This window comes from Protopterus annectens, chromosome 7.part0, assembly GCF_019279795.1.
Source record: "Protopterus annectens isolate FY-2018-M chromosome 7.part0, PAN1.0, whole genome shotgun sequence".
In the NCBI taxonomy this organism is placed as follows: domain Eukaryota; kingdom Metazoa; phylum Chordata; order Ceratodontiformes; family Protopteridae; genus Protopterus; species Protopterus annectens.
In genome coordinates, this window is record NC_056739.1 from 928376409 (window position 1) to 928397650 (window position 21242).

The 21242-nt window shown below is 36.4% G+C and overlaps 1 protein-coding gene across 1 annotated transcript in view; it reads left to right on the forward strand.

The window, feature by feature from the left end:
• PTPRG (protein tyrosine phosphatase receptor type G) overlaps nt 1–21242 on the forward strand; it is a 3415981-nt gene that overhangs the window by 2538379 nt on the left and 856360 nt on the right. The window lies entirely within an intron of this gene.

Here is a 21242-nt window from a genome sequence, read left to right on the forward strand (position 1 = left end):
AATGTTTTTAATATGTTGTTTAGGTCCGTAACTTTCTTCTTAATATGGGGTTATAAAATTCTTTTATTTGCTTAGATTTAATAATTTTGTTTAGTTCTCTTTGTTACTTGCCTTTGATTAGCAGGATTCGTAGAATATGAATTTAATTTAATTGATTCAAGATTGATCATGGTTTTATGGTGAAGTATTTCAGAATATTTGTTAATAGCTTGAACAAGTTCTGGTATTAGGTCAGAATTTCCTTTTTGTACTTCCAATTTAATCTTATCTACTGTATTTTGTAGATCAATCATATCTTTGTTCCATGCTTTCTTTTTGTTAATATGCCAGGTTAAAACCTTACCATAAATATTTACTTTTAGGGAGTCCTAAATATACATTTCTGCTATTTCTTCAGTTGTGTTTATTTCTAGAAAATTCCTTATTTCATTTACATAAAATTCTTTAAACTCAGGTAAATGTGTTATATATGATGGTATTCTAGTAATAGGTATTAAATGTACTGGAACAAGTTCTATTTCAAAAACTAATGCGTTTTGATCTGATAAGGGGCAGGTTATAACCTTAACCCCTTCTAATTTTGTTGTTAAATCATTTGATTGATATATATATAGATATATATATATAAGATATAGATATATATATATATATATATATATATATATAGATATAGATATATATATATATATATATATATATATATAATATATATATATATATAATATATATATAATATATATATATATATAGATATATATATAGATATATATATAATATACACCCTCTCAATTCTAGAGTGAGATTTGTGGATCTGTGAGCAAAAAGTTAAAAATAATGAATTAGGATCAGCGAATGCATTCATGTCTTAAATAAATGATGTGTGTATAAATTTCCATAGAGCTGTTGATGTGGTAGATTTTTTCTTTTACATTTTGTATCAGTATCTTGATCATCCATGGTGCAATTAAAATCTCCCGCCAGTATTAAACTACATCTTGCATAGTGAATTATCTCCTCAAAATGTTGATTAATTGTCTTAGTTCCACTACCCAGAATCCGGTATAAATTAACTAATGTGTAAGTTTTCCTATTAATTTCAAGAGATAGTAGACAGAACATGCCTGAAGAATCATGGTATGTATTTGTTATTTTAGTAGATAGCATTGTATTTCTTATGAAAATAGCTACCTCTCCTCTTTTTTTTTTTTTGTTTAAATTGCGAACTTACCAGCAGTGTACAATTATTAGAATTTAGTTTATGGCTTCATCTAAAAGGTGTGTTTCTTGAAGGAATACTAGGTGAGCTCTATGTAAATTTATGTACTTGAGTAAACTCCTCCTTTTAATGCTATTGTTTAAACCGTTAACATTAATTGACAAACACTTCATACTTTTGATGTAAGTCTTAATTTATATAAAGGTGTACATATGTAAGCTTGATATGATGCATAGTATAACATAAGAAAAAGATAAGTACATTTCTGATAGGCACCAAATATTTAATAATCTTAAAACTTTATACTTGAATCTTTTATGAGAATTATGAGAAAATTCAGCATTCAACACTATGAGGTAAAGAACCTCTTGCCTAAATAGTTTTAACTACCCAAGCAAATTCTCTAACTATAACTATTATGTACAAATAAGGCTCTCTACCTAAATGTTCCTGTAGATTTTTGAAATTGTTACTAATTAAATTTGAATCTCTGCTTATAACAAAAGTTGCTAGGAAACTTGTAAAGAGCATATAACCTCTAAACAAAGTATAAATTATTTGTATTAAGTTATTTAGTTAATCATTTCAGTAACAAAAATAGTGTAATAAAACCATCAGAAAGTCTTCATGTTCATATAACCCTAAATTCTTGTAACAAACTTAATTACTTATTTGAAACTTGAGAAAGCTTAATAAGTACATTTCACTACATGTCTTATCTGATATACAACAATCATTGCAGTAGAACACAAAGTCAGTGCAGAGACTAGGATAAATATATATAATTTTGTAATACATATTCTTCTGTATATTGGAACTTCATCTCACATTTTATTCTTCCCAGATAAGGGCATATCATTATTTATTGATGTAAGGAATGCATTATGCGATGCCCAACAAATGACAATTTAAGTTATTTGTGTGTATTGTAAAGGCTATGACTTAAGCATCTGTTCAGTATATACAAACATATCTTATTATGTGGTGCATATTTTACTATATATTGCTACTCCATCTCGCATTTGTTTCTGCATAGATAAAAGCATGTTATTATATATTTATATGGGAATGAACTTTGAAATGCCCAGCAGATCATCATCTTCTTTCGGCTGCTCCCATTAGGGGTCGCCACAGCAGATCACCTGTTTCCATTTCTTCCTGTCCTCTGCATCTTGCTCTGTCACACCAACCACCTGCATGTCCTCTCTTACCACATTCATAAACCTTATCTTAGGCCTTCCTCTTTTCCTCTTACCTGGTAGCTTCATCCTTAGCATCTTTTTCCCAATATACTCAGCATCCCTCCTCAGCACATGTCCAAACCAACGTAATCTTGCTTCTCTGGCTTTGTCTCCAAACCTTCCAACCTGGGCTGACCCTCTAATATACTTATTCCTAATCCTGTCCAACCTCGTCACACCCAGTGCAAATCTTAACATCTTTAACTCTGCCATATCCAACTCAAACTCCTGCCTTTTTGTCAATGCCATGGTCTCCAACCCATATGACATAGCTGGTCTCACTACCCTCTTGCAGACCTTCCCTTTCACTCTTACAGGTACTCATCTGTCACAAAGCACTCCTGACACTCTTTTCCACCCACTCCATCCTGCCTGTACTCTCTTCTTCACCTCTCTTCCACACTCACCGTTACTCTGAACTATTGATCCCAAGTATTTAAACTCATCCACCTTCGCCGCCTCTACTCTTTGCATCCTCAATATTCCTCTGTCTTCCCTCACATTCACACACATATATTCTGTCTTAGTCCTGCTGACCTTCATTCCTCTTCTCTCTAGAGCATATCTTCACCTCTCCAGGGTCTCCTCCACCCTACTCTCACTACAGATCACAATGTCATCTGCAAACATCATACTCCACGGGGACTCCTGTCTGATCTCGTCTGTCAACCTGTCCATCACCATTGCAAATAAGAAAGGGCTCAGTGCTGATCCTAGATGTAGCCCCACCTCCACCTTAAATGCATCCATCACTCGCACTGCAGACCTCACCACTGTCACACTACCCTCGTACATATCCTGTACCACTCTTACATACTTCTCTGACACTCCTAACTTCCTCATACAATACCACAACTCCTCTCTAGGCACCCTGTCATATGCTTTCTCTGTGTCTACAAAAACACAATGCAACTCCTTCTGACATTCTCTGTACTTCTCCATCAACACTCTCAGAGCAAACATCGCATCTGTAGTGCTCTTTCCCAGCATGAAACCATACTGCTGATCACTAATCATCACGTCCCTTCTTAACCTAGCTTCCACTACTCTTTCCCATAACTTCATGCTGTGACTGATCAGTTTAATCCCCCTGTAGTTACTACAGCTCTGCACATCACCCTTATTCTTACAAATTGGTACCAAAACACTTTTTCTCCATTCCTCAGGCATCCTCTCACTTTCTAAGATTTCATTAAACAATCTGGTTAAAAACTCCATGGCCATTTCACCTAAACACCTCCATGCTTCCACAGGTATGCCATCTGAGCCAGCAGCCTTTCCATTCTTTCTCTTCATAGATATCCTTACTTCCTCCTTACTAATCCATTGTACTTCATGATTCACTATATCCCTACATCATCCAACCTTCTCTCCCTCTCATTCTCTTTATTCATCAACCCCTCAAAGTGCTCTTTCCATCTCCTCAACACACACTCTTCACTTGTGAGTATATTTCCCTCATTATCCTTTATCACCTTTACCTGCCTCACATCTTTCCTGGCTCGGTCCCTCTCTCTAGCCAATCGGTACAGGTCCTTTTCTCCCTCCTTACAACTCTTCATATGCCTTATCCTTAGCCTTCGCCACCTCTCTCTTTGCCATGCACCTCATCTCCTTATACTCATGTCTACTTTCTTCATCTCTCTGACAATCCCACTTCTTCTTTGCCAACCTCTTTGCCTGTATACTTTCCTGTACTTCCTCATTCCACCACCATGCCTCCTTGTCGTCCTTCCTCTGTCCCAATGTGATACCAAGCACCTTTCTAGCTGTCTCCCTTACTAGCTCTGCTGTAGATACCCAGCTATTTGGTAACTCTTCACTGCCACTCAGTGCCTGTCTTAACTCGTCCCTGAACTTCACCTCACAATTACCCTTTTTCAATTTCCACCATTTGATCCTTGGTGCTGCCCTCACACTCCTCCTCCTCTTCTTGATCACCAACGTCATCCTACAAACCACCATCCTATGCTGCCTAACTACACTTTCTCCGGTCACCACTTTACAGTCTCCAATCTCCTTCAGACTGGCCCTCCTACATAAGATATAATCCACCTGTGTGTATCTTCCTCCAATCTTGTATGTCACCCTATGCTCCTCCCTCTTGTTAAAATACGTATTCACCACAGCCATGTCCAGCCTTTTTGCAAAATCCACTACCATCTAACCTTCTGCATTCCTTTGTTTAACACCATACCTACCCATCACTTCCTCATCCCCTCTGTTCCCTTCACCAACATGCCCATTGAAATCTGCTCCAATCACCACTCTCTCACCCTTGGGTACAGTCTTCACCAATTCATCCAATTCACTCCAAATTTTTCTTTCTCATCCATTGCACACCCAACTTGTGGAGCATATGCACTAACAACATTCATCATAGGTTCATAGATTTAGGTTCATAGATTATTACACCATCAATTTCTAGCTTCATAAACATCACTCTATCCGATACTCTTTTCACCTCCAAAACACTCTTAGCATACTGTTCCTTCAAAATAACTCCTACGCCATTTCTCCTCCCATCCACACCATGATAAAACAATTTGAACCCACCTCCGATACACCTAGCCTTATTCCCCTTCCATCTGGTCCTCTTGCACACACAATATACCAAGCTTCCTTCTGTCCATCATATCAGCTAGCTCTCTCCCTATACCAGTCATACTGCCAACATTCAAAATTCCGACCCTCACTACCACAGTCCTAGCCTTTCTCCTCTCTTCCTGCCTTCGGCCATGCCTTCCGCCTCTTCTCCTCCTTCAGCCAACAGTAGCCCAATTTCCGCCAGCAGCCTGTTGGCTAACAGTACTGGTGGTGGTCGTTGTTAACCCGGGCCTCGACCGATCCGGTATGGAAATATTTACTGGTGACTGCATGAAATGATTTGGGGAAGTTTTACCCCGGATTCCCTTCCTGACGCAACCCTTCCCATTTATCCGGGCTTGGGACCCCAGCAGATGACAAGCTTAATTATTTGCTTTGTATTATACGGGCTATGTCTTGAGCATCTTCTCAAAATATATAGACAGTATAAACATTTCCAAGTAATTAATTTTTTTATAATCTCTGAATAAAAATATTTTCACAAACAGGTATATAATAAGCCTATGTGATATATGTACAGTATTTGTAGATAATCAAATTATTCAAGTACTTTATTGAGATGTAACAATCAATGAATAATTAGTGGTTGTTTGATTGTTCTCCTGGACTTTAGAAGGTTATACGATTTCCCGTTTATGTTTTATATAAAAAGATAGAATAATACTTGCCAGGAAGTATCTTATATTTCAGTTGTGTGGGGTATTTCTGCACATTAAATGATTGCAAAGAAGTGGTGGGTGTTCTAACAATATCTTAGTACTTTTTGAGAAAAATAGCCTTACTTATCTTAACACAACAAACACATATCTATTTCAGTCAAATATTACTAGCATAAAAAAATACCACCTTGCATCTCTGTCACAGACATGTAAAATGCCAGCGAAAGTGATTTTTCCCACCAGTAGAAACAGTATGAGTTTGAACAGAGTTAGGGCAATTGTGCCAAAGCCAAAGAAATTCATACCTACAAACAAACATAATGCAAATGTCATATCTTGGAAATAGATGTTCAAAGATTAGAGACTTCATAGACAAAATAATGGCCCTTTATTATATTTTTAACAAAAAGCATTCTTAAGCATCTTTTACTTGGAAAAAATGACCTTTTGTATCTATATAATCAAAGTCGCTTAATTAGATACATTGCTTTCCTAGTATGTTTAAATATTTTCTTTTAAAGATCTGTTTTGAAGTAAATATCACAAAAATATTCCTTTTTAATACTGCCTTGTGGTTCGGCAAACTCACATTTCATAATAGCCCTCCCCCACTACCAGTCACTATTCTGATAGTGCTTGTGTACTTAAGATTCTCTGTAGCCTATTTTTCCTCTCCTTCCTCCTTTTATTTCCCCTTTGTTTTGGCTAAATATTGAGAGTCGCTACTTATGATATGCTTGCAGATCAGGCATTTTTCAAGCAGTGACTTACATGTAGTACAGTCCCAATTGGAATTCTGTGTAATATCTGATAACTTTTTAAATAAGTAAATCAATGCCAAGAGACGTAATGTAGTTTTTCAGTGCAAGCTTGTGTATCGGAAGGGTAGCTTATTTCATTTAAATAACATGCTACCAGGCGTTCGTGTATTTTAACTTTTCACTGTTGCCCTTTGACCTTAAAACTAAGAACATTCAAAAGGCGCAGGAAGTCAACTGTGAGAGTTTGCTGTGTCATCCTGGTGCGAATTAGCATGATTGCATCTTTAAAGATGAAGTAATCATCTTGTGAGCTCGACGGGGAAAAGAAAGTACCTTTAAGTTGTCTAAAACAAGGTAATGCTCATGCTGGTAAATCTAAATAAGCACGAATGAAAAGACAGACTGCAGCAATGTAATACATGTATAATCAGTACATAGCGAGCAGCTACATTTAAAATGAAACACCTAGTCTGAATTACAAACCAGAGCTGCACAACATTGTAAACCAGCCAAGTCTAAGCATACAAGGATAATTCATCTAGGCATCTAAAGTACGTTTCCCTGGCAGCTCGGTGGCTGTACAACCGCATCAAATAACACATACAGCCCTATGCATTGATATAGGGTATTTTTCACTTGGCATTTAAACTGTTTTAATAAATACATATTGATACTGATAAACTGAATGCATATATCAAAAGTAAACTGCTAGAAATTAAAATATTATGGAAGCTATTAATGATTTTATTATAAATGTTTTTTTTAAAAGGCATTTGTTACTTTTTTATAAAAGAAGAAATTTAATAACCGAAAGAGGTACCTTACTTAATTTCTATAGAAGAAAGCGTACCTTTAACATTTTAGCTTGACTTTCAAAGCTTTTTTTTTTAATTAAAAAAACTATGGAAGTTAAATAATTTGTCCTATAGCTTTTTTCTTTTGTTCTACAACTTTCCAACCATTTTTTTCAGCAATTCTTTTAGAAGTAGTATTAGTCCAAGCCATTGCTTCTACCTGAGATAGAACATTGTTGTTGAATAAGTGTCTTGTTGCTGATTCCACAGTATTAAATATTTTTATGCCTTCTGGAAGAAGAATTTTCAATCTTGCAAGGAATAAAAGACAAGTTTTCAGCTGTTTCTTTTTTAAAACTTTTATCAAAGGAAGGAATTCTCTTTTTTATTTACTACAGCTGAGGAGTAGTCATTGTCAAATCCGATTAAAGCATCTTGGAATTTAATAGGTGAATTTGTCCAGGCATTTCTTAGTATAAGCGCTTTCTCCTGAGTTTTAAATAATTTTACAGTTATGGATCTTGGTTTATTTTTTGATGTAGAAGTATTTTCTAAGACTGTTAATGATCTGTGTGCGCACTCAGTGCCATACGAAAGTGCTTCAGGTAATTTCAGAATGTCTGGGATCCAAGATGTGAGGAAGTTGATTAAGTTGTCTCCTTCACCTTTCTCATGTAGTTCATATATCTGGATGTTGTTCCTCCTAGTTCTGTTTTCTAGGTCTAGTTTTTCCAGTAGATGGGTGTTTTGTTCTAGTAAAAATTCTGTTTGGTGTTCTTCTGTAAGTCTAGCGTCCATATCTTTTAGTGATTGTTCCATAGCTTATATCTGTCCTTTTTGTTGCAAAACTATTTCTTGAAGTTGTTCCAGTTGCTGGGAACATTTGTCCTTGAAAGTATCCAATTTATCAATCTTGTCAATTTTTAGTGACAAGTCCTGAATGTTAGATAACATAGAATGCAGTTCCTTCTTGAGGGAAGACTCCTGTGATGAGTTTTTTTAAATGACTCATTCTGAAGTACTGATGATGTTTAACTTCTGAGGTTTAATTTGACAGGAATTTTTTGATATCAGGTAATAAAAAGTTCTTCAATATATACTCCAAGGTATTAAATGTTGATTGATATTAGAATAATCCTCAGTTTGTTTCTTGATTCTTAAAATTCCTGTCAGAAATAGTATTAACGTAAGAGAGCTGAGAGACTGTGCTGCTACCAGGTCACCATCTTGGCCACACCCCTATTAAGAATATTTTTGATAGACAGGAGAGACAGAAGGAACTGATTTAAGAATAAAAGGAACATACTGATGTGCAATAAATACAGATTTCTAGCAAACAGTCGCTTTTCTGTTTGAATATAGCAGTGTTACACTGCACCAAAATATTGCAACTATAATACTTTTAATGCAGTTTATGTTGCTGACTGTCTAGAATGCCAGGCATTTTATGTGGGCAGAAAGTCAGGAAATTGAGTTCAAGAATGTATGAACACTGCTGTGCAATACAGTGGATTTTGGATTTTTTGTTTTTATTTTTGCTACAAGTATTACACAGATAGAAACATGGTATCTTACTAAGGTTCTTTACTTATTGTGAAAGGTATGTTCAGGGAAATGAAATGCTTCTGCACCATAGTGGAGGCAGCCTATAGACACAGACACAATTAAGTCAGTGGAACATTGTAGGGTTATAGTATGTACATTGTATGTAGTGGAATCCAGACCCATAACAAAGATCACATCTTGTCAGCATTTCACTTCAGCTAATTCCCTGAAGTCTGTTCCGCTAATTCCCTGAAGTCTGTTCCCTTATATCATAATGACAGATGAGAACCACTGAATGTCTTCTGGAGCCTGGTCAAGGAATGTGCATAGGTGAGTTTCTTTAGAATAAGAATGTTGAGAATACACACTGCACTTCCTTACAATAATAGCCAAAACAACATGCATATAGCAGAGACTCGGGAAAGCAACACACTGTCTAGTGGAATCAAATGGGCAGAATACTGACGTGGGAATGTTACCTTGTTGACATGATCTGAACCCCTCCATTGATTTATGCAAGATGGCAAACCTGGACCACACCAAAGAATCCAGCTAATTATCTCAGAATGCAAAATAATTTTTTATTCCATGGATCACCATCCATAACACTGTAGCATAGAATTCAGAAGGCAGTGATGTTAGTGATGTGTTCCTGGATTAACTGTGCCAGTGAAGGATGTTCATCTAGAAAAAAACAGAGTAATTTAATTGATCCTTCAGTTAATTTATTTATGAGAGAAAGGTGACTGACATACATCACTGTAATCCAACAGCATGTGATTATTGTTTTAAAGACCAGAAGACATCCACTTATATTCTAGCCAGATCACCACACTCACCATTAAACTGGCAAGAGTTTGAAATGTTGTGCAGTCCAGTTATAAATGAATAATGAACTCCCATTGTAATCCGCAGATACAAAGTGGAAGATTGTATTTGTTACTTCCGTTATGTGGGCTACAATTTCTTTTCTTGAGAAATAAACGTTGTGATAGCCCAGGGCAACTGCATGATAAACTAGCATTATGTTCCCCCCATACACAGATAGGAAAGAACATCAAATGTGTAAACCAAAACCACACTGTTACTTCTGTGAAAGTGAATAATCTGTGCCACTCAGTTTGTTTTGGTAGTCCTCTGTGTAAGTGAGTTAGTGATTCTTATTGTTTTTGGCAACTCTAGGCCACAATGATCAAGCTCAGATACCCACATTCCCTCTGCTCTGTCCTCACTCACTCTGGGTCCAGCAGGGGTAACACTTCTGTTTCCAGTTTTCAGCCTTGCCTTCTCCTTACCCTGAGCTCAAGCTGCACAGAAATTTCTCCACCAGAGTCTGTCCCAGACATTTGAGTTAAACATTTAGTAAATCTGCTTAGTATACGGACTATGTGGGCCTAATAGAACACATCTTGGCAATTGGTAGGTACAGGTCAGATTGTGTGATGTCAGCATGTGGGGACAACAGTATTATTTATCTCATTCTCTCCAGTGGAGTTCCTTTTGAGTTTGTACTCCTAACTTCCATTTGGTGTGTACTGTGCCTTTAAACAAAAAATGAAGCTATCACAGATCAAAGAAACGTTCATATCTCTAGAACAATAATTGCCACTAGGAAACTGTAAATGGCAAACCATTCAACACAGATGTAATCTTTACACTGGTTGCATTCATTTGATTCTAGGCCTTAAACTGGATTTTATAAGCCACAGTAAGCCTTAATTTTTGCAGTGTTGTATAAACAGCTTTTGATTTCTCGGTCATCGTTCAAGCCATGAACACACATTGCCAGCAGCATTTTCTTCATATAGTTGTGCACTTTCATATAAGGGTAAGCAGATCTGTTTGTGTCATTTGACTCTTGAGATATTTAGAGAAATATGAAAATTTTTACAATGCAAATAGTATACAAACAATATTCAATATCTTTTTAGCTGCACTAGACAGAGGTCAAATATCAGTACAGTTATATTTGCCGTCATGCAAGTTTTAAGATGAAATCTTCTGATATTTCATATGTAGCATGGCTTTGGAATTATTAATGTAAATGTGGTCAGACAGTGTTTGACACCAAGAAGCATCAGTACAGTGTAACTGCAGAAATGTCTGGAGGCATCCCTAGGTTGTAATGAGTCATGGAAGTATAAGACTTGAAAAACACCTCTCTCATTGCCAGAACATTCTGTGTGATGCATATATTCATGCATGTCACTGGGGTCATCAGTTTGGAGGTGGTGCCTACAATTTTCTTCTTGCTTTGGGAATGTATGCAGCTTAATCAAGAAGACAGAAACTGTAATAGGTCTTTTGGCTTGAAAATGGGTTGCCATGTGCAAATCAGGACCCAAGCATACCCAGCATGTAGGAGGCAGTACCATAGGCAACAGTGTCACTGTACTACACATGGACTGCTTGACCATACGCCCAGCACATAGGGAATAGTACTGTGTACTACAACTAGACTGTACCATGATACCCCAGCACATAGGGAATAGTACTGTGTATTGCAACTAGACTATACCACGATACCCCAGAACATAAGGAATAATACTGTGTACTATAAATAGACTATAGCACAATTTCCCAGCACACAGAGACCAGGACTGTATACTGCAAATAGACTGTGTCATGATACCTCCATCTGCAGTTTACCTGTCACCTGAACATCCTCAGTTAATAAAAGCCATAATTTTTGGAACTCAGTTCAGAAAAGATTTCCTGTTCTTGATTTAGATATAGATTCATTTTTTCCATAAAACATTGTAAAAACATCTGCTTTACCTCTTTTTTTTTTCATGGATGCTCATTTTTCATACCCTAATAGGGCTGATATAGTCTGTATTTGTAGTTCTCAGTAGCATAATTGTTTTCCTTTGTATTATCTTAGCTCTTTTTTTTTTTTTTTTTTTTGGGTTAGTTTGAAAAATATAATTACCGAATCCTTCACTGTGTTTAAAGCTACATCTTACAAGCTGCAGTAATACTTGAAAGACATGATACTACTAACCTACGGATACACAGGAGCTTGGTTGCAGATCATCTTATTCAGCCTGTTATCTCTCACAATAACAAGATTAGTGCATTTGTTTGAAAGATAGCTAAATTAGTTGACATAAAAGTTTGCTTATTCTTTATCAGGGACTGTACAGAGTATTGTTTATATATTAATACCTAGATTGTTACCAAGGTCCAAATAGGAAAATTACATCTATATATTTGAAATCATCTTTTGTGCCTTGAACTGTTTACGTATTGAAGGCCCAAATGGTTAAATTTGCAGCTTAGAAAAATGTTAAGTGCTTGTAATTTGAGGTTATTAAAATTCCTGTGTTAGTGCAGAACAGATAATAGCTTCAATTTAGAGTTGCTTCTCAGAAAAAGAGAGAATGCTCTCAGTTTTACTATTACTTTACAAGTCCCTTGTGGGGGACAAATTGACAAAACAGATAACAAAAGATGATATAAGTGTAGATCGAGCTCTATACAGCTTAAGGGTTACAAAGATTCTTTTTAGACTTCATAAAGAAATTAATTGCTTTAAGAATGAATGCCAAAAGGTTTGAGACAGATGATGTAATGATTTGAAAACAATTTTTCAATTTGTCTGTTGAAAATTGCTGAGTTGCAGTATACAGTTATGATAAGATCTTCTAGAAATGGGGCAGTTCAGATGAACGGTGTTCATGAACATACATTACACCAGTAATTACTAACATAATTAACCCTGTTATAGCAGGAACTTTTGGCATGGGTACAGTGCAGAATACTTTAAAGCGCTGTTGAGGTTGTTCGGTTTTGCATGGAAATGTAAGGGATATCATCCATACTACATACCAGATACATTTGAGCATGCTTTTATATAGCTTTCTTGTATTCTTTTGAGCATATCATGCTACAATTAGCTGTGTTTGCTGCAAAGCGATTCATGCTGTACCACTCTAATTGGAAACTAGCTGCGTTCATTCCTGATAATCATTGGTGGTGATGTTTCATAGCTTCTGTCTTCTTTTACAGCTTTAAGTTTAAAATGAAGAATTTGAAGCCAAGGTCCTTAATGTGATATTTGTACCATTGTATATCTGTATACATTTATGCTTACTACACATTCATGTGAAGGCGTGTCTATGTGACCCATGTTGCTAAGCTGTAATCCATGGTCACACCTCTCAACTGTATAGATTTTCACAGAATGTCCAGATTTTTGCCTCATATTTTTAGCCTGCTCCTGATAAAATGTTTGGTTTTCTGCAAACCACTGAGGACTAAAGTCATGAAAAAATGACAGACATTTGAGTTTCTTACTTCATATTCTTTAGAAATGCATGCTAACATAAAAACTGTTATCTGGCACATTTCTAAGTTTATAAGATATAGCAGTACTTAAAATCCTTTCTTGTATTTTGGCCTTTATCCCTCCATTATTTTCTTGCATTAAGAGGTTGAGAGGTATGTCCTTGGTAGAGTCCTCCCCCTCTTGAACTGCAGTATGTGTGTTGTAAGAGGTTTTGTGTATGTTGTTCTGTTGCCCAGTTTTTGTGTTTAGTTGCATTCTTCTTGGTGTTTGTTTGTCTTCTGATGCTGAAAGGTACATATTAAGAGAGCTGTTCCTGTAGCATAAGCAGGCTGGAACATTTCAGCTGTGCCTGTCCATTATGATATTTACAGGCCTTCAAATGCTTGAGGATGGCTAAATAACATTACCCCTGGTGTCCTCTGCAGGTTACTACTACAATGCATAATGCATACACCCTTCAAAAAAAAAGATTCCAGCTAGTGACTTAGTCATCCCCAGGTGAATTTTCAGTACCTGGACCTTTAGTCAGTTCCAGACTACCAGAAGCATAGTTTGACCCTTGACCCCTTGGTCTGTGGGTTACCGTAATTATGAGAGTAACAAAACATCCAGCATTGACAAAAGCTTGTTTCTAGGTGCTGTATTGCAGCATTCACTTCCAGGGAGGCCTAGTGATTAAAATTTAGCCAGACAGTGCTGATTTTAAATAGTGCTCCCCACTTGAGGTTAATGGGATTATTCTAAGCAAGGAGGGGTAATCAAGTGCAGCATTAATAATGCCTAACACAGTGAAAAGCAATTAAAATATGATGTGAAATTAAATAGAAATACTGTGCATAAAGGTATACTTCAGAGAATATTTCACAGTAAAACAGTTCTGAGTATCATCAAGGATGCGCCATTAATCTCCTCAGCTCTAATGCATTGTTTGTAGAATTTGTCGATGTTCGCTAATTAGCTGCCTTAAGTACATGTAGGAGTCTGACTCCTTTCCTGTATTTTGTAGACACATTGCTCCAGTGTGAAATCCTGTTCTTAATGTGTTGTATTTGCACTTTACTTCCCTTCATGCCTTTTTTTAGACCACCGTGCTTCATATTAAGCATTATTATGTGTAACATTGCATCTTCACTCTTCCCTTATTGCACGACATTAACCTAGTACCTAAAGTTATACTCTACTTAAATGTTAATTACGGTACCCATCTGCAAGTAATTGGATAGATTTAAAAATTAGGACATTAGCTAGAAGAACTCGTACTGAGGACCGCAATTCAAGTGCTTAATTGCTCTATCAACAGCTGTCACCTTAATATTTACAGTTTCCTGCTGACAGCCTTTGATTTGTCATACTGTTAATTGTAGATGCTGGTTTTCATTATGGCTGCATATTCAAAAAGTCTCTCAGAATTTGTAGATAAAATATTATGAAGGGTATTCTAAGCATCAAGTCTCTGGGATTATTCCACATTCTGTTTGAGTTCCTTCAGTATCTCACCCACACCTGTGTCTCACCTCCTGTCCTTGCCCAGTTACTGAGGAAAACTTGATCCATCTTTGCAAAAGCCAGGCTAGCTCTTCCTTTCTGAAATATCTTACAGCAGATTTGCACACCTTGGAAGGAAATTCTGCAGTTAATAGCACTGTTTCTGAGTGCAGAATTTCATCATTTACACTAAAGATTTCTTATTTTATTTCTCCTACAAGTAAATTGCCAGTCAGTACTGGATTTATTTTATGCTGTAGTTATTTCCTTGAACAGTCTCTTGCATTTATATGTTTTTCATAGTATGCAGAGACTTCAGGGAAGTAATTAAAAGCTTCTTATGCAGTAAAGATTATGATGACAGGAGAGTACATTTTTTTGTGACTGAAATACTTGTATAGCTTTCCTTCTCATGTGCAAACAAATGGTAAAACACAACATATGTATTTCAACACCAAGGCATCACTAATAAGTGAATAAAAGCCTCTGTACTTTTCTTAAAAGAAAAACAATTTATTCCATAACAAAGATACGTTAAACACTTTCACCCACCGCAATGTGGGCTTCTTCACATTGTAATTTAAAACACTGAAGCTTATATTTAAAAATTGTCGCCAAACTTTTTTCCTTTAAAGCTACATACACATGCAATTCCTGCTACACTTCGTAACAGTATAACCACTTGTATATGCTCTGTATTAGCACTCTAACTCAATATATACTGAATTACTTAAAAATTACATAAAAATTACTACTTTAAATTCCATTTCTAATCATCATTGCACATTACTGTATAAATCTGTACAAAATTATACTATGATAAATGTAATAACAAAATCACTATTGAATGGGGATCACTACTAAATAAACAGTATGTACTTAGAACAGTACGAACATGTATACAAATAGTTTCAGTTGTCATGTTAGAATGTGTATTATACTAACACTTCATTTAAAATTTTCACATTCACATATATTGCCTAACATAACAATCAAATTTAATAAACATGTTTTAAATATAAGCTTCAGTGTTTTAAATTACAATGTTCTGAAGAAGCCCACAACACGGTGGGTCAAAGCACTTAACTTATCTTTGTTATGGAATAAATAGTTTTTCTTTTAAGAAAAGCACGGAGGATTTTATTCACTTATTGGTGATACCTTGGCGTTGAAATCATACGTTTGTTTCCTTCTCATGTAGCTGGTTTGAGTTTTATTTACAGGTGGTTTCATTGTGCTGTAAGTGCTTTCACAGTCCCACATATGAACACTGCATTTCTTATTTCATGAAACCCTTGCAGCTGTTCGCACTGAAAGGACTTCTCTGCTGGTGACAGGCCCACTTTATTTATTTATTTTCATTTGTTAACCAGGTAGTGTCTGACTGGGCTAGTAGCCCATTTTCAGCGGAGACCCAGGGAGAAAAGCTCCACTAGATTAACAATTTAGTTTAAAAAAACAAGTATTCAAGGAATGAGTAATTAATAAATCACAATTTACAAAATTACAATTAACAAAGATGCTAAAGAAAACTAATAGTTGTGGAAACATATTACAGAGATACTAATAACTGGATCAGTTGTATAATCGGAACTCTCAGAACAATACTCAAATCAGTTCTAGGCATAAGGAACTAGCTGTTTGAGGTGCAGGAGCATACAGAGTTGAGAAGGCATTTGGGAAGGAATTAACCATGTGAAATACGGGGCAGAGCCATTTGCTGTTGAGATATTATTTTAGGCTTTTTTTGAATGAGTAGATGTTGGAATATTTTGGATGTGCTGAGGGAGAGCATTCCAGACCTTGGCTATTTTATTGGAATAGAGTGTCATCGTGACAGATGTGAGACTGGGTAATTTTTAGCAGAAGTCTGTCAGAAGACCTAAGGGACCTGCAGTTTACCTTGGGTTGGAACAGACTTGAAGTGCAGAGTGGTTACTGGGGTTGTGTATGACTTTGTGGGCAAAAGTAAGTTGGTTTGCAGTTAACAGGTTGGGAAGTTCTAGCCAGTTGAGTTGCTGAAGAGAGGAAGAATGATGAGTTTTATGGGGATGCTTGGCTAAAAACCTAGCTATTTTGCTGTAGCAGGATTCTAGATTATTAAGGTCACTCTTGTGTAGGTTGGAGAAAATATGTGAGCAGTAGAGGAGGATAGATAGTAAGTGGGAGAGTAGTAGTAAGGGAGAGAAGGAGCGGGGGAGAGAGAAGGAGCGGGGGAGAGAGATCTCTAGAGGGGCCGCCCTTGTGAAGGGGAATAATCTGAGAAATGTTCCAGAGGCAAGGCACATAGAGTTCAGCGATAGAACAATTGATTAAGATGGATATGGGGTAGGCGATGGATGAAGCAGTTACTTTTAGGAATTCTTTGGGTAGTTGGTCTGCAGCAAGACAGCAGGGTTTTAGTTTACTTAGGAGTTTTTTTATGTACTTAGTTTGAAGGGGGTTGAAAGAGAAAGAGTTTGTGTTCTCGGTGGTGGTGGGGGACTGTGATTGGAAGGTATTGTTTGTTGTCTAGGAGGGTGGTAATAGAGTTGATAAAGTGAGAGTTGAACTGAGAGGCTAGGGGCTCAGAGGTATTACTTGTGGAGGGAGCTGGGGTGGAGGTTTACCAGGGTTAAGGAGGTAATTTATGTTTTGCCAGAACTTTTGTGAGTAGTTGAGGTACTTTTGTTGTACAGTTTGAAAGTAATTTTTTTATCATTAGTGATTTATTTCTTAGCTTGGTTTCTTAATTGCTGAAATATGGTGAAGTCAGTTTTGTTTTTGTTGGTATGATATAGTGACCAGGATTTATGTCTTTGTTTGATTAGAAACTTAGTGTCGTTAGACAGCCATGGTAATTGGCTTTTGAGCGAATTTTCCTGGTGGGGCAAAATTATTTAAGATGTCAAGGAATTTGTTATTAAAGTATTCAATGGCAAAGTGTACTTGTAGGTTTTTTAATGGAGAGCAGTCACAACGTTGAAGTAGTAGATTAAATATATCAGGGGAGAAGTTTTTCTTGCTTCGGGTGTATTTGAAGGGTATGCAAGTTTGGGTTTGAATTCTTTTTCTTACTAGGAATGTAGCGGCATCGTCACTTTGTGTAACAGGTAGGCAGCCAGCTTGGTGCCCCAGGTTAGGCTTGTTGGTTAATATCCAGTCAAGTAGTGACTGTTGTTTAGAATGTTTGTCGGTGCAGGTGGGGTAGTTAATAGTTTGGGTGAAGTTGTACAGGTTAAAGTTAGTAGGACAGTTAGAGGAGCAGAAGAGCCAGTCGAGGTTAAAGTCACCTAGGATGATAGTTTCTTGGCTGAAAGAGGGAACGAACCAAGAGAGGAAGGATTCAGTGCTGGGAAGGTTGTTACCAGGGGCAGGTAGACCGCTATAATATCAATGGCTTTGTGAGGATCAAGTTGCAGGCGTGAGACTATTATTTCTGCACTGCGGATGACTGGGGAAGTACAGTTTAATTTTTCCATTATAAGAGAGTCTTTGAACATAACTGCTACATTTAGCCACAATCTTCAATTATCCTTTTACCTGAAACAGTCCATAAAGCTGAAGTCAGCTGATCATTGTTTTGGAGTAGTGGCAGTCCATCTGTCATCTTTTCAGTTCCTGACTGCCATCATCAGGGTTAGAACTTTTTGCACCCATACAGTCAATCTGCTGTCATTCTTTTACTTTTGTATGGCTCTGCAGTTCTGACCTTCTTTATCTTATTTGTCTATGCAACAGCTGGCAAGCACGTCTATGAACCTTGTTATCTTGAACAGATACTCCGAAGGCTCAGGTAGGACTTGCATAGACCCCTCCCTGTAATTGTATACTACTTACAATCAATAATCTGTGAGGCAGCTGTGGAGAAGGACATTTTTGGGATAGTTTGGGTTCTCTAGAAGTGTTAACACTCTGTATTTGTATAGTACAAAAGTGGTTATTCATCACATTCTCTTAAGGTTGCACACTGTCAGTGGTCAAAATTGTAAGCTTCTCAGGTGAAGTGTCAAAGTACAGCCATACAGTGCAACAGTTCAGCACATACATGATCCTACTATTACAAGTGCAGATGTTCTGTCAAAGCAGGGAAATGGATAGTTTTAACTTGATGAATGCACTTTCTAGCACTGATATGCTTCTTGGTAGCATCTCAAGACAGCTCTTTTGAGGTCAAGAAGGAAGGATATGCTAAAACCTGCAGCTGTGGGGAAATGTGAAAAGCTGCAAATTGCAACTGTCTTTTCTAATAAAGTTACAACAAATAAGTTAAATGCAGAAAATTGTACAACATCTACTGTTTTTTTTTCAGCAAAAAACAGCAAAGTTGTGAAAAGTGACAAACTGTAGAGTACAATAGATTGTTTTTACCCTGTAAAAATGCAACAAAGGTAAACATACACACACGAGCTATGGGGGTTTTAATCTGCTACACCCTGCAGTTACATTATTTGGGATTTCAGCTTTTTGGTCACTGCTTTGATGGAAGCTATTTGGATTTAAAACGTTGAACCTTTGGAAAGTAAAGAATCAAGACTTCATTACCAAATGCAGAAGGGGATGTTTAAAGGTGTGTGGAAGCTGAATATTTCCCATTATTAACTCATTCTGGGAAAGCACTGAGGGGTTTTGTCTGGTATTTCAGTAGGTAAAGTGATTTCTTTGAAAATCAGCTCAATAATTTATCCACTCTTTCTTTAACAAGCCTGGTAGCAGGGAAGAAACATTTCATGGGCTTCAAATGATAATGGCACCTTGCTGCCCAGAGTCTGTGAGTTCATGTCTTTTGCAGCTGCTAAATGGTTGCAAAAGTCGGAGGAAGATTGCAGCAGCCTTTGTTTAGTAAAAGTGGCAGAATCAGCTGTCTGGTACTTTTTTTATGCCATCTGTCTGTTCAATACCTTTTATATTGCCTTTCTCATTTAAAAATATGCATGTTTGTATACTTTTCAAACTGTATTGCCTAATACCTTTTACGTGAAGAATTTTCATTATTCTGTATTAAAGCTTATCACTGGCTGCTTATTAATTTATGTAAGGATAGCTGAACACATTTAATGAATTATTACTTTTGGCATCTGACTTTTGAAGAAGGGGTTGAGTAATTGCAGCTAGCATAAATTATTAGTACTCTTGGCTAATTTTAAGAATTTGCAGTATTTGTTACCTAGGTGTGCTAGATTAGTCTGGATGATGGCAAGATGTTTCCGTAAGGGCAGGACGGGATAATAGCACTGAAAAACAGTATTGTTGGTCCCTGCTGGAAATGCTTGTATGGGTATGGCTGCATTGTAGTTTTAGCCAGGATTTTTATTGATAACATTGGTGTACTAAAAGTGAGGTGGGTGAATTCCAGGAAAGTCGGTGTTTATGACTTTGCTCTTAATCTTTTCATTGTGGCTGTATCTGGTGTGGGTCGTAGGCTAAGGCAGAAGTGTTTATTTGCCATATGCTGTTAGAGTTCAGCATATTGTATGTATATTTTCAACAGTTCAAAGGTTGTTGGTTCTGAACTCATACTAGGTACTTGTATACAGTTTCCTGTACTGATGCTGCATTGCAGCATAAGGGAATGTCACACTTATGCGTGTGCCATTTTTCAGATGAGACATTAAACTGAGATCCCATATGCCATTGGTATTAAGCTTCACAGAAGCATAATGCTTAGTAAATTATTGCCTGTTTCTTACAGCAGTCACTGAATAAGGAAAAAAGACAATAAGAAGGTAACTCGATCATGTTCAGCTTGTGTTAGTTAATCTCTAGGTTGGATTTCACTTGCACTTTGAGCATGTTTCCCCTTCGGTAAAGTTAGGCAGTGGTGTTCAAGGTGAGATGAATTTTTGATGAAGCTGCATATTTTATTAGATAAGGTTTTGGGGTGTTGATTTTTTGTTTTTTTGAGGCGGTGGCAAACAAGGGTACGCCTTAATCATGTTGTGCGAGCAGGACACCTTTCCCAATGGCTGCCGTAGTGAGAGATGAAAACAATTATAAACACAGTTTTGTAACGTAGGTTGGTGGAGATGTTCTTGAAGGTTTGCTGTCACAGTTAATCCCTCCTTTTTACATAGTAGTTGATATTGTCATTAAAAGGTCATGTTTTGATTTATTTATGAAGACTGGCAAATGTTTCAAATTATTGTTACTAAGGAAATGATTCTTTTAAGAAACCAAGTTGCCTAGACGTAGTCAGTCCTTACAAAGTTTAATGCTGATAGCTGCCAAAAAAACAATTATTTGGAAAAATCATAATCTAAAATAAACTATAACCGAATTATTTAATATTGCAAGAGAGAAAAATCATTGGAAGTGGGGTCTTAAAAAGGGGGATTTAGCAAACTGTGAAGTAATACATGGAATAATGTGGAGGAGCAGTAAAATTTCTGCGAAGGCAGGGCTTTGAGCAATCTATGTAATATTAAATTAAATAATAGTAAAGAAATCATGTATATACAACACATGAAAAGTAAAAGTCTTTGTACTGGTTTATAACTGTATCCTTGTCACTGTGTAATATATATATATATATATATATATATATATATATATATAATGTATATTTTATATATATATATATATATATATATATATATATATATAGATATATATTCCATGTGAAGTTAATATAGGCATTAAAAAAAAAAAACAGATGGGTACGTAT